General features: G+C 41.2%; 1 protein-coding gene and 2 pseudogenes across 2 annotated transcripts in view; all 3 read left to right on the top strand.

The window, feature by feature from the left end:
- HDAC8 (histone deacetylase 8) overlaps positions 1-18,226 on the top strand; it is a 230,416-nt gene that overhangs the window by 10,537 nt on the left and 201,653 nt on the right. The gene's annotated exons all lie outside the window — the stretch shown is intronic.
- On the top strand, positions 3,680-16,608 carry LOC142865908 (Y-box-binding protein 3 pseudogene; annotated as a pseudogene).
- Positions 6,213-16,608, top strand: LOC142865910 (keratin, type I cytoskeletal 18 pseudogene; annotated as a pseudogene).

Here is an 18,226-nt window from a genome sequence, read left to right as displayed (position 1 = left end):
ACAATGTAAAGTGTCCAGCCATTGTAGAGTGGAATAACTGTGAACTTTGAAGTAAAACCTACATGTAAATCCAGGCTCCACAACTTACTAGTTGTGTGTATAACATCATGCTTATTCCAGGAACAGCATGTGCAGAGGCACCGAGGTGTGAAAGATGCAGGGGAAGGGGGGACTTGCACATCCATCATTAAAGCTGGAACCACAAGCTTGTATAGGCAAGTGGCCAGAAGTGAAGTTGGAGAAGTGTGAATGAAGGGTCCTTATATGCCATGCCAAATGGCTTGAACTTGATCCTTGAGGTCACTGGTTCTTAACCTTTTTTGGTCATGGACCTCTCTGAAAATCTGGTGAAAACTATTTACACTGTCCTGAGAAATGTACATACACAAATTTTTCCTTATAATTTCGGAAAGTATAAGGATCTCCTGAAGCCCAGGTGTATTGATCCCAGGTTAAGAACCTTGGACTTAGTGAAGAATCACCGAAGGAATTTTTAGCCAGGTGGAAATAATATTGTCAGATTTACCTTTTAAGACTATGAATGTAGCAATAGTTGGCAGCTGAATCAAGGAGAGAGACTGTCGATAGAGAAATCTGTTAGGGCCTTACTGTGATAATCTACCCAAGAGAAGATGAAAGCAGTGGTGATGAACATAGAAGAAGAAATAAATTCAAGACCCATTTGGTAGATAGAATCAATAGGAATGGTGACCGATTAGATATAAATGATAAAGAAGGGGTGGTCTAGATTTCTTGTGTACAAGACTGAGTAAATTGTGTTACCATTACCTAAGAACCATGCAGGGTAAGGATTGATGTGCTTATGGAACATCTAATTGAAGATGTCTATTACAGGCAGATAATAGGGTCCAGCCTAGGGCTTCTCTACCTTTAATGTGCATATGAAGTATCTGGGGATCTTGTTTAAATGCAGATTCTGATTCAGGAGGGCTGGGATGGAACCTGGGAATCTGTATTTCTAGCAAACTCCCAGGTTGTACCACATGCTGCCAGTCTGTGGACCATGCTTAGAACAGCAAAAGGGTGAGCTCAGGAGAATCATCTTCACTGAAGATACAGATTTGAGAGTCAATAGCATTATAGGTTATAATTAAAACTATGGAAATAGATAAAATCACCTAGAAAACATGTGTGGAATAATAAGGGGAAAAAATACCGAGCCTATGGAATGCCAGTGTTTGAAGGGCAGATGGAAGAAGAAAAGCATACAAAGAAGTCTTAAGAAGGAATGGTCAAAAAGACAAAGAGAATCAGAAAAGACATAACAGATTGAGGATGAACCTCAAGAAAACCACTTTGAATAGCAGTGACTGACACCATAGAGCATGCATTGGCAACAGGAGTGATTTTGCCCGAAAGGAGCAAAAATTGATTCTTAGGGTAGGGTGAAAAAACTTCGATGTTACAGTGGTTTATAGTCCTCCAAAGGAGCACAGCACATAAACATATGTACCACAATCTGCAATATTAAAATTTCATGATGGGGGACAATGAGGAAAAGGTTCCTTATTGTATAAAAATGCTCCTTCAGTAGAGGTGGGGCATGATAATGAGACAATGGTTGAGAAATAGTGCTGTAGAGAAGTGAAGTAAAATTTATCATTGAGGTGATGGTGAACAAGACTTCAATGGATGAAAAGGGATGTGTCAGGGAGATGAGGAGGTGGTGGGGGAAGGGTATTTCAGAAGGCCACAACAGCATGCGCAAAAACAGAGTGATATAAAGTTTAAAAAGCAGATATAAAATAAACAATGTAAAATAAGATATAAAATTTAAAAAGCAGGCCAGTTGCGGTGGCTCACACCTATAATCCTAGCAGTTTGGGAGGCCAATGCAGGAGAATTGCTTGAGGTCAGGAGTTCAAAACCAGTCTGAGCAAGAGTGAGACCCCCCATCTCTACAAATAATAGAAAAATCAGCCAGGCATGGTAGTGCAGACTTGTAAGTCCCAGCTACTCGGGAGGCTGAGGCAGGAGGACTGCTTGAGCCCAGGAGTTTGAGGTTGCAGTGAGCTAGGCTGACGCCACAGCACTCTAGCCAGCGTGACAGACAGACTCTGTCTCAAAAAATAACAAAAGCAATGTAAAACAAAAAGCAGAGCAACATAAAATAGCTTGGTAGATTTGGGGACTAAGCGTAGCTCTCTATCACTGGAAGATTAGGTATAAAATGGATAATGGCAGAAGATGAGGTAGAAACATAGGAAAGGGGTCACAAAGTGCTTCATGTATATCAGAATCACTGAATTGAAAAATATAGATTTCTAGGTCTCTCTGGGAGATCTTGATTTGGTAGGTTTGGGGTGGTACACAGGAGCCTATACTTTCAAAGTGTAGGGGTGATTCTGATGTATGCATTTTGAGAAATTCTGCTGCAGGAAATGGGGAGCCACTGAAAAATTATGTTAAGAAATAACATGGGTACATTTGTGTTGTTAGAAAATAACTTTGCAGTTATAGCAGGCAGATTGAAGGAGGCAGAGGCTAGAGGTAGGGAGACCGCTTAGGGTTTCAGCAGTCCTATTGAAAAGTGATAAAGACCTGACTGAGGCAGAGCAATGAGATTAGGGGATGAAGAATGGCAAAGGCTAATTTGAGACAACTTTAAGAGATAACAAAAAGTATTCATGATTAAGTGGTTGTGGGAGAAGATGAAAGATGAGGAAGATGAGTCAGGTTTCTGGCTTTCTTAAGTGGAGTCCCAAACAAGATAAGAATTAATAACAATAGGTAACATATGTTGAGCTATCTGCTAGGTACTACCTTATGTGCATTTTTCTCATGTGTCCTCATAAGAGCATTAAACAGTGAGTACCAATTATTATCTCTATTTTACACGTGGAAGTACAGAGAGTTTAAATGACTTGCTGAAGGTGAGAAGTGGCCAAGTTGAGATTCAAACCCAGGTGATCTGATTCTTCAACCTGGGTACGTAACTGGTATAGTATTTCTTTAATAAATAGGAATAAGTGGCAGTGTGCAGCAGAGGTAATACACAGGGAGACTGGATATGCAGATTTAGAGATGAAAAGTAAAAGCTGGAACTGGAGACTGAGGTCTGTTGCCAGTATATCAAGTGATGGTGCACACTATGAAAATGGATGGGATTACTTAGGGGAAAGGTAGAGAGTAAGGAGAAAAAGAAAGAAGAGCCCAGAATCCCAGGAAACACCAACTGGTAATGGGCAAGCAGAAGAGGCTCCAGGCAATTCAGCTGAAAAGCAACAATTGGGGCTAGCCACATAATCAGAATAAAAAGGGGTTGTGGAATCCCAGGGGAGCAGAAGAATTTAAGGAAGAAAAGAGCTCCCGACAGCATCATGTGCTATAGAAGGGCCAATCCAGATAGATACTAAAGTGGCAGTCACATTTGGCAATTAAGGCAGCCGTTAGTGACCTTGGTCAGAGTCCCATCGAGCAAGCAGCCCACGAGCGAGCTCAGCGCGTGACAGCTCGAGCCACCTCTATTATGAGATCCGTACCGGCCTCAGAGAGCGAGCCCGGCCGCGCGACCACCAGCCGCGCTAACCGCCGACCAACCACTGACCAACCGCCGACCAACTGACGACCAACCGCCAACCAACCGCCAACCGCCAACCAACCGCCAACCAACCGCCAACCAACTGCCAACCAACCGCCAACCGACCGCCAACCGACCCCCAACCAACCGCCAACCGACCGTTACCAGGGTGCCGAGGGAGAGCAGACGAGGCGGCATGAGCGAGGCTGGCGAGGCCACCACCCTCCCGCAGGCTCCGGCAGAGGCGTCTGCCGCGGTCTCCCAGGATCCCGCGCCCCAGGCCACGGTCCCCATGCCTGCCACCCTTGCCGCAGGAAACCCAGGTGGCGACACGGGCACCACGGCCCCCACCTCTGCAGTCCCCGCTGGCAGCGAAGACGCAGAGAAAAAAGTTCTCGCCACCAAAGTCCTTGGCATTGTCAAATGGTTCAATGTCAGAAAAGGATATGGATTTATAAATCGAAATGACACCAAAGAAGATGTATTTGTACATCAGACTGCCATCAAGAAGAATAACCCACGGAAATATCTGCGCAGTGTAGGAGATGGAGAAACTGTAGAGTTCGATGTGGTTGAAGGAGAGAAGGGTACAGAGGCAGCCAATGTGACTGGCCCAGATGGAGTTCCTGTAGAAGGGAGTCGCTATGCTGCTGATCGGCGCCGTTACAGACGTGGGTACTATGGCAGACGCTGTGGACCTCCCCGGAATTATGTTGCGGAGGAGGAAGAAGAGAAAGGGAATGGCAGCAGTGAAAGATTTGAGCCCCCTGCCACTGACCGGCAGTTCTTTGGGGCCCGGAATCAGCTGCGCCGCCCTCAGTACTGGCAGCGGCGGTTCCCGCCTTACCGCGTGGGACAAACCTTTGACCGTCGCTCACGGGTCTTTCCCCGTCCCGACAGAATGCAAGCTGGTCAGATTGGAGAGAGTAAGGACCGGATCCCAGAGAGAGCACAACTTCAGAGACCGGTTCATCGAAATGCAACCTATCGCCCAAGGTACCATCGGGGACTTCTTCGCCCACGACCTGCCCCTGCTGTTGAGGAGGCCGAAGATAAAGAGAATCAGCAAGCAGCCAATGGTCCAAACCAGCCATCTGCTCGCCATGGATACCGGCGTCCCTACAACTATAGGCGTCGCCCCGGTCCTCCTAACGTTCCCTCGCAAGATGGCAGAGAGACCAAGGCAGGTGACGCCCCAACTGAGAAGCCCGCTCCTGCCACCGAGCAGAGCAGTGCTGAGTAACACCAGGCTCCCCGGGCACCTTCACCATCTGCAGAGTGACCTAAAGAATTAATGACCATTGAAAAGTATAACAAAGCAAAAACCATACAACACACAACCTTACCAACACCAAAGAAACATCCAAGCAATAAAGTGGAAGGCTAACCAAGATTTGGACATTAGAATGTTTAATATTATTCTTTAAGAAGCTAACAACTGCAAAAGGAAAATGTCAGCAGATTTTTCCAGCGAGCTGAGATCCCAGGAATGCCTACACAAAAGACCAGAGCAACCTCCCCAGTTTCAGCAACAACTAGGTTTATATTTTTTTTCCTGATTTTTATTGTTTTGCTAATATGAATTGAAAGAAGAAATATTAATGCCATGTGGGGGCAATCCCAACCACAGAAATCTGAGATATATAATAAATGCTTATTTTCTTTTTTGTTCATTTTGGATGCTGCTCCTAAACATCCAAGTGTCATGATTTAAAAAGAAATTTTATGCCCTTATTTATTTCTAGGATGAGGGGAGGGTAACATTTTTCCTTTCTTATCTGACTTTTTAAAAATGTGCATTAAGAATTTCCTCAAAAATAAAATTTTTATGTTTAAAAAAAAAATGACCTTGGTCAGAGAACTTTCTGGAGAGTGATGGGACTGCACCTCAAAACATTGAAGGGTAACTAGGAACTAAGGAAATAGGAAAGGAAAGCTACTCTGTCTGTCCAGAGGTTTGAATGAGGAAGCAAGGAAAGAGGAGGGGAGTGGTCAAGGGAAAGTAAGGGTTGATGGGTGGTGTATTGATTTTAAGAGATTTATAGGCTGAAATGGAAATAATGAAATATAAGAAGGGTAAGACATGGGGCAAAGTCTCAGAGGAAGCAGGAGAAAGTAGCTTTCCGATGAGAACCACCTCTCATGAAGTCAGAGCAAAAGAAGTCAGTGTTGGGTATGGCAGAGGACTGGTGGAGATTGCCTTCTAGCACACTGACAGAATGCCTTCCCAATGGCTTCTGTTTCTCTGTGAAATAACTCCTGCAGTTTTACATCAGTTGCTCACAGACCTCTTTGAATACTTTGATTTTGCCTTTTGTCGTCAGTCTCTTAGGAAGTCATCTTGTCCCATCCAGATACTCTTGAATGGAACTCATTCTATCCATGTAAACCAGATTATTAAAACCCTATATAGGATAGTGACTCCTGACCTCCAGAATGTGTCTAGATCACATCTTGTTTATTTGGACTGGCTAGTCCTCATCCTTCCACCAGCCTATTCGGGTGTCTCTTACCCTGTTTGGTTTTGCATATCAGCTCTCAATATCTTCCTTTATCTATTCTGATGGGCCACTTAAGACACATATCTCTAGCTCAACCACATCCTTCTTTCTCCCATAATTCTGTTCTTTGTCCTCTTGTTCTGTGATAGTTCAGCCTTCCAGCCACCAACATGGGATCTATGCCAGCTGGGCCCCCTTTGACTTGTCTCCCTGCTGGGAGAAGTAGAGATTATTATCCTAGAATGCTGTTGGTTTCCAGGACTTCTACCTGGGCCCAATATGTCAAGCTGGCTCAGAAAAACCAAGAAGCTGGACAAACACTAGGCCCACCAGATTGAAGAGTGTACCACAGTAGTCACCTTGTGGCCCACCAAGATTGGAACTGCTGAGACACTCATGGAGCTGAGATGTACTGTCCAGTCCTAGGAGATTGACCTGAACTCCATGAGAAATCTGAAGGCCAACTTGTAGAACAGTCTGAGGGAGGTGAAGGCTTGCTATACCATGCAGGTGGAGCAGCTCAATGGAGTCCTGCTGCACCCGGAGTCAGAGTTGGCATACACTTGGGCAGAGGGGCAGCCAGGAGTACAAGGCTCTGCTGAACATCAAGGTCAAGCCAGAGGCTGAGATTTCCATCTACAGTCACCTGCTAGAAGACAGGAAGGTCTTCAGTCTCGGTGATTCCCTGAACTGCAGCCACTCCATGCACACTATGCAAAAGACTACCACCCGTAGGATAGTGGACAGCAAAGTGGTGTCTGAGACCCATGACACCAAACTTCTGAGGGATTGAGGCAGTAAGAGCAGGGTACCATTAGGAGCAGGAGGCCAATAAAAAGTTCAGAGGTAAATAGAAGAAAAAAAGAAAAGAAAACTGCTCAGGAACAAGCTAAAGCAGGCTTTGTCCCTATAGCACCACCAATCCTGGTCTCTAGCTTATGAGGTGTATTCCTTGAGAACTGGAGAAGGTGATATATCACAGGTTCAGTGTCACATAGGGAATCCCAGTTTTATCACCTACTAGCTCCATCAATTACTACCTCTCTGTGCCTCAGTGTCCTCATTTGTAAATTGGAGGTGATAATAGTACCTACATTATGGTGTTATAAAGATTAAATGTGACAATTGCATTAAAGAATTTATTAGGCCTGAGACAGTGGCTCACACCAATAATCCTAGCACTCTGGGAGGCTGAGGCGGGAGGATTGTTTGAGCTCAGGAGTTCAAGACCAGCCTGAGCAAGAGTGAGACCCTGTCTCTACTAAAAATAGAAAGAAATTAGCCAAACAACTGAAAATAGAAAAAAAATAGCCAGACACGGTGGTGTATGCCTATAGTCTCAGTTACTCGGTAGGCAGAGGCAGGAGGATTGCTTGAACCCAGGAGTTTGGGGTTTCTGTGAGTTAGGCTGATGCTATGGCATTCTAGCCAGAACAACAGAGTGAGACTGTCTCAAAAAAAAAAAAAAAAAAAAAAAAAAGAACTTATCAAAGAGCCTGACACATAGTGTTTGCTAAAAATCATTTATCGTATCCATACTGAGTTGTACCCAAAGTGTCTTAGGCAACCTCTCAGACAAGTCTCTGGTCCAGCAGGTCCAACTTCAGCCTGTCCAGCTGAAGTCAGCCCTAGTATTGCTTGTTGCCCACTACACTTAAAATTCTCCTTTGTCCATACGCCACTCCTGCCTGAGAGTAGACTACTCACTATTGCCCTCAAGACTTACATCCTTTACTTTGTTAAAGTTTCTCCGCCAGCATTTCCTATGCTCTCCTACCCCACCTCTAAATGTCACAGAGAATTCCTTGTTCAACCCACCCCTCTGACTGTAAGAATCTAATTCACACTTATAAGGCAAATAAAGATACTCTCTACCAAGAGACAGGGACCGCCCCAATTGACAAGGGTGACTGTGTGGTAGCCCTGATACCCAGGATTTGCTTTACTACCAAAGGAGCAGATACTCTCTGAGACTAAATTCAAGGCCTTCTATAAAACAAAAACTTTAAACAGCATCTTGGAGCAGGTTTCATCAGATCCTCCATCTCCTCCACATTGGCCTTGAGACTCTGAAAATAAAAAAGAGAGAGTTCTTCCTTGTCAAGATTGTGCCATCCTCAGTGTGATCACTATCCAAAATCCCTTCTGTTGATCTGGAACCTTCTAAATCCAAAGTTGTCTACCTAGGCAATGTTAAATTTACTTAATGTGACTTGACAGAATTTCTGAGCTGGGTGGTGATTGAGTGATTACAGTAGCACCAACTCCAGGCCAAATCCCAAAGTGTGAAAATGGTGTTTCTGGACTACATTCTGTTCTGCCAGAGTTTACATAGTGCTGGATAAGATGTAAGGCTTTCTGAAATGAAGTTCCCTGGGACGATTGAAGATTTCAGCAATCCCTTATTACCACCAGCAATTCATCTACCACCTCTACATCTTCACTACCCCATCATTCATTCTCCTTAAGAGAAAGGAATTTGGTTCCCATACACAAAAATGACCTTTTAATAGCTTAAGACCTTGTTTACTTCTACCCCAGTCCTGGCCTGTATTGATGACTAGTGCCTTCAACATCCAGGTATGAGGGTGGAGGGTGTTGTCCTGTCACAGAAGGACCTGGGTACTTTGATCTCTGTCTCTGTACCCACTTCTCCAGGAAGTTGGTCCTAACCAAGGTCAATTACCCCAAGTGAGAATGAGAGCTCTTAGTGATCAAGGCCACTTTGAAGATAGGGAGACACTTCTTTGAGACAGGCAGCTTGTGGTCATGAGCTTAAACCATTATAACTTGCAACAGCCAAGGTAGACTTGCACCCATCCTCTTCTTGCTCAACAATGTCACAACCTTTTACCCCAAGCACAGCATAGGTAATAGGCAGATGCATATGTAGAACATCAAAATCCAGGTTCATCATGGGGCATCCCAGTCATTTGTGTTCTAAGCTTCCCCATTCTAATAGGATAGGGAGTTGCCTGTGCCCATGGGCACCACTGCAACAGGACAACACAGCTATTCAAACTTTGTATGTAATCTGATGGAGCATGTTTCATAATACAATCTACAGACCACCACATCTTAATACTAAAATAAAGATTCCTGAATCAAATCCTCTAGGGGTGGAGCCCAAGAATATTTCTTTTTAACGAGTGCCTCCCTAGGTGATTCTGCTGCACACTACATCTTGAGAACTCCTGGTCTAAGGGGTCTTTTACCTGCCCCATGTCTAACCTAGCCTCCAGTATGCCTCTATGATATGACAGTTGAGGCAAAGACAGACAAAGGTAACCTTCAGGCCCTTGGGACATTGTTCCAATGAACTTCACTGCAGATTTTCCCTCCTCCCACATCTATAACACCTTCAAATCAGTGGTGGATCCCTCTTACCCTGTTAGCCCAATCCACACCAGCTACTGCTGCCTTGTTCATCTTCCCCTTTTTATACATTCCACAGCCATCTGCTCTCCAGCTGCAGCCATATGGATTAACCAGGTACTGGGGGGCAGCTCTACTGCTATGCCAACACATAATATGATTGGTCCTCCTCCTCAAAATGCATTTATAACAACTCATTACACCCCTCCATCTAGGCCTCTTCCCTTCATGGCATAAATCATTTCCAGCCCACTATTGCCCTGGCTAGTTGTTCGAACCATGGCACCCTGGAGTCTAGTCAATACCTGGGCCACCCAAATATGGACTACCCAAGGACACATTCAATTAGTCTTCACCATAAGACATAGCACAGTGGTTAAGAGTAGGGACTCTGAAGTCACATTGCCTGGGTTTGAATTCCAGCACTGTCACTTTCTGACTATGTAACCATGAACAACTTCCTTAAACCATCTTTTCCTCAATTTCCTCACCTATAAAATGGGGATAATAATAGTACCTACCTCACAAAGCAGTTGTGATTATTATATGAACTAACAGAATAGCGTCTGGTACATACTACACACCAAAAAGTGTTTGCTGTTAAATTGTATGTGAATTGAACTAACTGTATCATTCATGTGTGAGATACCCGTTAGATTTCATTTTGGCACAGACCCATCTGCCTATGCCAAGTATTGAAGGACTCTTCAGAAACCTTTGAAGTGAAATTCAGTCATCCGCCCAGTGACTTCCTACATCAGCAGCTCCTTGAACTTCGTGCCCTTCCTCCTCCATGATCATTCATCCAGTCTTTTTCCCTGGTGTATTTCAGCTACCATGTACCCTGCAATTAGCCCCTGCGACCTAAGGCTGAGAGACCAGTTATGTCATGAAAGAAGTGCCAGATTTCCAGCAACCTCATGGTTAGCCCACTGCCTGATTCTCTTGGAAGGTTGTTGATCAAGAAAATAGTTGGGTGGGGACCTTGTTGTCATGATCCTATTATAGGTATGCTTTCTCAGCTCAACCTCATCATTCTCTCTTTAATGTGATTCTCGGCTGGGTGGTAATGGAGTGATTATAGTAGCACCATCTCCAGGCCAAGTTCCAAAGTGTGGAAATGGTATGTGTTCACTTTCAAAGTCCAGGTACCAGGACTGGGAGTAAATTATACTCTTCCTTAGGCTCTGTCCTCCACCACCACTTCCTGGATCAGCTGGACCACTCTATCCATTCTCATTGATAAAGGAAAAAGATCAGACTGTTATGCTCAATGATCAAGGAAGAGATTGGGAAATATGAACAAAGGTAATGACAGCAGATGTGAAAAGGAAGGGTAGCACTTGAGAGTGATTTTGGAAGCATAATTGATAGATTATGGTGATCAACTGGGTGTTGGAGCTTAAAGAGAAAGGAAATGTCAAAGATACCCAGTTTCTTGCCTAAGCAGGGGAAAATATTGTTTCTAAGCCTGAAAATGGCACTCCAAAAAACATATAGAGGTATTAAAGGATTTGTGACAGAAATTTGAGTGGGTAAATGAATACATAGGTGGGAAAAGTTTGGGGAGGGTAGATTGGTTGGTGGGGTGTCTGATTGGCATCCCAAACTTAATATGTCCAAAGCTGAGCTCCTAATCTTTCCCTCCTATATATCAGCCCTATTCTTCTAGTTGTTCAAGCCAAACATATTGGAATCACCCTTACTCCTTTCTTTCACACCTCACATTCAATCCATAAAAAACTGTCAACTCCGCCTTCAAAATATATCCAAAATCTACTACTACTCACTACCTCCAGCACTACAACTCTAGTCTGAGCTACTATCATCTCTCTCTTGGATTATTGCAGCAGCCTCCCAGGTATTACGTTCCTGCTTCTAGTCTTGTCCTCCTTTGGTCTGTTCTCCACGCAGCAGTCAGAGTAAGTAATCCTTTTAAGACATAAATGGGATCCCATCACTTCTCTGTTCAAAACACTACATTGTTTTACTCAAAGTAAAAGCCAAAGTCTCTACTGTGGCCTACAAGGCCCTGAACAATATACCCTTTTTTCATCTCTCCTTGTAAAACTGCTGTTTTCTCTTCCTTTCCTTACTGTTCTCTAGCCACTGGACTCTGCATTCCTTGAATATCCCAGGCATGTTCCCACCTCTAGGCCTTTGCCCTTGCTGTTCCCACTACATAGAATGCTCTTCCCCCAGACCATGCCCCTTTACCTCCTTGAAATCTTTGCATTTTTAAATTTGTACCCTAAAAATACTCCCATTGCCCTCTCCCTGTTTTGTTCTCCATACTATTGATCATCTGAAAAATTACTTAATGTACTTATTAATTATATCTATTTTCTGTCTCACCCTCCTGCTCTCTCAACTAAAACATAAGCTTCATGGAGGTAGGGATCTTTGTCTGTTTTGTTCATTACTACAGCTTAACTGCCTAGAACTCTACCTGGTACATAGTAAACCCTCAATAACAATTTGTTGGGGAATGAACAAGTATGAAAGTTAGAATGGATGGGCAGGAGAAAGATGAGTGGGAAATGTTAATTCCTGACCCTTTTGGGGAGTGTCCCTTATGGTGTTACCAGTTGCCTTATTAAGTGTCAAAATGTTTGGGAAAAAAAGTTATTAAATTGGAAGGACTAGTTAATGCCTTCTTAAGATAGGTTCTCAATAAATATTTGTTAAATGAATCAATGGTCATATATTGATAGCTATTATAAAATTATCAGAACCAGGAGAGGGAGAAAGAGATTCCACATAGCATTCGGAAATTAAAGTGCTCACAAAGTCAGATAAGCAGTCAGAATGTCAGAGTTCCAGCATATTGAACATTACCATGCTATGGACTGTTATATTTAATATAAGCTTCACATTTTAACCAAGAGACCACTAGAGGGAGTGCAAGGTTAAATCAAGAATGTTCTCTGCTTAATGAAATTCTATTCACGTCATTCACATTTCTATTTATTGATCTGATGTTCATCTAAAGTGTTTCATCAGTTCAGAATGTTCTCCTGTGCTAATTTCTTTCATCAGCCCAGTATCTGGCTCACAATAGGTCTTCAATAAATATTTATAATTTAAATGAAAGAATGAATATTTAGAATCAACGGATTTTCACCTTGAATTTGTTTTACTATTTAATTGTGGTCAGTATTTCCTTTAAGAAACCATCCTTCAAAGCTCATAACCTGACTGATAAATATAACATTCATGATCCTTGAGGAAAAGAGTCAGACTTGGAGTTTGTGTGCTTTAATAGTGTCAGACAATAGTGTATGTTGTAGGGCTGGAGCCAGGAGTCACTAAACCCCCAGGTAAGCCTCTGCTCCCACCCAGCTCCTCCCTCCCTGAGGTAGGGCTGGCAGCTGATAAAGGATGTAGTTCCTCTGGGGGTTTGCTTGACCCTGTAGAATTGTTAGCTCTGCTTTTGCACATGGAGATTTGACTGCTTGTGAACCCTGCTGTCCACAATGTGCTTTAGAGCTGTAGGGCTGTTTGGGATGAAGAAAGTTAAAGAGGCTTTGCTTATTGTCTTAATAATCCATCATTCCCATTGAAATTCTCTGAAGGGATTTTGGATATCGGGATTTGTGGCTGAGTTGGGTTACCATGCGGGTATGGAGTCGTCCTTGTCCTGTTGTCATCTGATGGCTGCAGTCTTTGCCCTTGATCTAGGCCTATAAACTGGACCCTCAGTACTAGGAATTTTTCATTAATGGAATCATTTCAAATGGCCTGATAAATGTGAGCCTTTTTAAAAATTTAATAAACCTTATTTTTTAGGATAGTTTTGGATTTATAGAAAAATTGATCAGCTAGTATAGAGTTCCCATATACACCGAACATAATTTCCTCTGTTGTTAACATCTTGCATGAATATGATAGATTTGTTACAATTAATGGACTGATACATTATTACTAACTACAGTCCATAGTTACTCATAGTTTATTTTTTCATTAATTTTTACAAAGTGTCCTTTTTCTGTCCCAGGATCCCACTAGAACAACATATTACATTTAGTTGTCACATCTCCTTAGGCTCCTCTTGGCTGTGACAGTTTCTCAAACTTCCCTTGTTTTTGTTGACCCTCACAGTTTTGAGAAATACTGGTCGTGATACTCAGTATTCTGTATTTTCCCATCTATCATATGTATTTAATATATTTTCCCATCTATCATATGTATTTAATGTATTTTCCCATCTATTTAATATTTTTTCAAATAGCCTAAGAAATACAACCCATTTTTATTGCTCTTCTCAGTACCTCTTTTTATGATAAATCTGAACAGTTCCTGAAGCTGGTCCTTGCTAGAGGAGAGCAAGTATCTATAGCATTGGTGAATTTGTCTAGTACAGTGTACACTGCAGAGTAAGCCTTTCTATTTGTTGTCCAGAGTCACCAAACCTATACTGATACCCTCTTTTCTCAGGAAACTTAAATGGAAATTGAAGGTGCAATCTCAAAATATGTATCTAGAACTAATTGGGCTTTTGTTTTCTATTTCTTTCTAATGTTTGAACTGTAGTAAAAGTCTTAATTTTTAATTTCAATGTTTAAATATAAGAACCAAGGGCTCTGTGGGGAAAAAAGAAGAGGTAATAATTTGAACAGAGCCACATGTTGTTCCACAGCTTTACCTTAATGTAATTTTGTACCCCCAACTTGTCTTTAATATAACTGTATTATCACCAAGATAAAACTCAGCTTTCTTTTTTTTCAACATATTTTCAAATATTTAATCCAACTACCCACGCAGATTCTTATACAACTGATACTACTAAATTTAGTTGAAATGCTAGTAAGCTGCATTCACTTCCTAACTGGTCTTCATTAGAATTCAGTGAAATTTTCTTCTGAGAATCATTATTTTCCATGACTTTTATGTACTGTCTTTGGAATTTAGTAAAAATGGATCTTTAAACTCTTCTGGAGACAGGGGGCAAATTGAGGTAAGGCATAAATTGAGAGGAGTTTAAATCACTAGTTTTGACTGATGTACTTTACTATAACAGTAGTAATAAAACATACAAGGCAGACTGAATCAACTGGCAATTATGGACTTTATTCCAGAAAACTTAGCAAAATCTCTCTAAGAGATTATTACAGCTTCTTCTAGAAAGTATCTTGACGCTTATTAATGCCTTGGGCAGGAATCCCTACTATGGGAGAAAAATTGAGGAGGTATATACATCCATAAAAAATATAGGAGAGGTATACATCCATAGAGAAGATAGCCCAATTAACTTTAGAGACTTCTGTTTGCCTTTTGAGGTTTATTTCATAATGAACAATAGCAATACTTACTAAAAATTTCTCAGAAATGCATGCGAATTATAAGAAACATGGTATAAGTCGTTGGAATTCAAGTCATTCGTATGAAATAAAATTAATTATTGGGAGTAATGGTACAATCATAGAACTTTTAGAACTATTCAGGTAAATAAAGGGTCTTTTTACTTCATTAGATGGCAACTTTGGTATAGGCTCAACATGAATACTGGTCACTGAGACCAAACCATTTATCTATGTCATGTACTTGAGTGTACTTTTGTTTCTGATTAAAGGTTGGTTTTCTTTCAGGCAATATCTGTAGCTACTTAGCACAGGTAGTTAGAATAATCAGGCCAAAGCCATGATTTTAGTCCTTGTACAAACCAGTTAGTTTTAACTTACCCTTATGCTACCACTAGCTGCATCATTTCCCTTGGCCAGCCATCTCCTTAAAAACATATCCTCAGTCACAAGGGAGGTCAAGCTGGGAGATGTAGATTGATAAGTATAAAATCTATCCCATCTTTGAAAAAACAGCCCAAAGCTCCCTTTCTTTCAGCTCTGGGTCAATTGCATCATTTACATTGGTTTGCCTCACTGTGTTGTTATGAGTACCCTAAAATGCAGAACTATGTCCATTGCCTCCTCTGTTTTACATTCTATTAGCTCAGGAAAGATTTTCATTCCATTGAGCACCAGACTGTGGGGTATATTTTTGGAAGCAAGTGTAGGTGTACCAGAGCCAAAAAAGGTTGGGAACAACTGTAGACAAACTGATCTCACTGTTCCTAGAGCTGCCAACTCTAGGCACAGAGCCCTTAAAGTGGACTATAAGTGTAGAGTGGGTGGTTAAAAGAAAATCCATTATGTGGAACTAATTTCTGATTTCCCACAATCAGGTGCATATATTTTGTGTGCATGCATATTTTATGTGAAGAGAAGCAGGTGTGCACAAAGTTGATTTATTTAGCTGTATGTATTAAATCTGAATTGGGGTCTTAATGAAAGAAAAACTGTTTGTTGGATTTGGAATAATTAGAGTAGTTAATACTTTGGATTTTTTTATAGGTGCCTTTAAACTTAGCATGATAATGTTCCAGTGAAGGAGGTAGGTAAGATTAGGGACTTTAGGATAAGACAAAAAACTGAAGCTAAGACCTGGGTCTCCTGGTTCCTACCCCAGTTTCTATCATCAGAAATATATGTCTCAAAGAGGACTTGTAGGACATAAGTATGAAATCAAACAGCAGAAGAATTTCTGGTTTTTCAGTCTTCCTCTTTGATAGAGAAAATAATGCAGTTACAAATACACAAAGTTGATCTGTAAAAGTCATTGAGTCCGTTCTCACAAGAGAACTATGTATTTGATAGTAACGTGAACTGAGCCACAGGAGTGGTGAATGGGGTGTTAGGAAAGGGAGCCCACAGAAGGTATAACAAGGTTTGTACATTAGGCATGGGAACATCTGATTATACAATATGTTAACCAGTCATAAGATATAATGACACAAGTTAGGACTTGTTAGCTTATTTTTCCTTCCCTAGATCACTATACCCAGCAGAGAAGAAAAGAAAGCTAATATGGACCGGGCGCTGTGGCTCACGCCTGTAATCCTAGCACTCTGGGAGGCCGAGGCGGGCGGATTGCTCGAGGTCAGGAGTTCGAAACCAGCCTGAGCAAGAGCAAGACCCCGTCTCTACTATAAATAGAAAGAAATTAATTGGCCAACTGATACATATATAGAAAAAATTAGCCGGGCATGGTGGCACATGCCTTAAGTCCCAGCTACTTGGGAGGCTGAGGCAGGAGGATTGCTTGAGCCCAGGAGTTTGAGGTTGCTGTGAGCTAGGCTGATGTCACGGCACTCACTCTAGTCTGGGCAACAAAGTGAGACTCTGTCTCAAAAAGAAAGCTAATATGTTCTAATATGGATTTCAGCACTATCTTAAAGATCAAGTATGGGTGGGCTCCAATTTAAGAAAACTCAGGAAATAAAAAAAGAGTACAGGTTGCCAAATTGATAGATATAAGGATATTGGATAGAGTATTCATTTTATAGGAGTCTTCACTATGGCAGAATTTATCTACTGAGTTCCTTAAATTAACTTCTTGTGAATTCAAGATCTGAATTACAAATAGTCACTTATCACATAGCTTTTCAGGAATGTGTCTATTACAAGGTTTACTCTTACTATTTTTAAAATATAAATATTTTACAATACATAGTCTATGTACCAACATAAAGTAAAAAGCAGATCTCAGAGAATTTTGTTTTCCTGGTTTTTTTGTAGCACCATATGAGCTGTATAGATTTACATGTAGGACAACACATAAAAACAGGATTATGAGTACTGTTTAGAGAGAAGGAGAGACATCAGGTTACTAAAAGAAGAAGAGAATTAGATAGGCAAAAGATATAAAAAGAGAAAGAACACTGAAAATTTTGGTCATTTCCAATTTCTGGGAAAGCCATCTTGCTTCTCATCTCTAGTGTGCCTCTCACCTCAGACCAGTCAGTTGAATTTTTCTCCCCTGCTGATCTCCTGTAACCATTCCAGCTCTTAAACATAGAAATTACCCATAAGGATACAAATAGCATCATTTAATGAAGCAACAATAGAAGCACCAATACCATGTTCCCGGAACAGCCTAAGAGGTTTGATCAGCTAGTACTGAAAATAAGGAAAAAAATGTACCTTGCTTGAAAGTAAGAATGCAATTTGTTAAACACAACCCTGGATCATAAAGGCTACAGGCTTGGGTGGGAGTACTCTTAAATGCCAAAGTTACAGCTAGAAAACAGCCCTTGTCCTGACCTGCCAACAACCATGGAAATTTACAGAAGTTTCAACGACCGTAGCTCTGTAGAAAATGGTGGACAGAATTATAAAAAGACATTTCAGAGCTTCTAGCTAATTGCAGCTAAACACCCAAAATGTATGAAATGAGTAAATTTTTAAAGGGCATCTTCCCACATCAGAAAATGCATCAGCTGTTTTCTTCATCTTTTCATGTAATAATCAGCATACATCAAGTACTGGAATTGCCATCTCTAACTCTACGAGGACAGGCCCCTTGAAAAGGTGCATTTCAAGAACCATAACTTCTTTCCATTTATTTATATCATCTTTAATTTCTCTCAACAATGTTGTGTGATTTCCAGTATACAAGTCTTATACTTCTTTTGGTAAATTTATTCCTAAGTATTTTATTCTTTTTGATGCTATTACAAGTAGGATTTTTTAAATTTCATTTTTGGATCATTAATTGCCACTGTGTAGAAATACAATTGATCTTTGTATTTTGATCCCATATCATGTAATCTTGCAAAGATTGTTTAATTACTTAATTGTAATCTTGTTTAATCATTTCTAATAGTTTTTTTAGTACAATACTTAGGATTTTTGGTATATAAGATCATGTCATCTATAAGTAGAGTTTTAGTCCTTCCTTTCTACTCTGGGTGCCTTTTATTTCTTTTTTATTGCTTCATTGCCCTGGATAGACCGTCCAGAATAATGTTGAATAG

Source organism: Microcebus murinus, chromosome X, assembly GCF_040939455.1.
Source record: "Microcebus murinus isolate Inina chromosome X, M.murinus_Inina_mat1.0, whole genome shotgun sequence".
Lineage (NCBI taxonomy): Eukaryota > Metazoa > Chordata > Mammalia > Primates > Cheirogaleidae > Microcebus > Microcebus murinus.
This window is presented reverse-complemented; position numbering and strand designations above follow the sequence as displayed.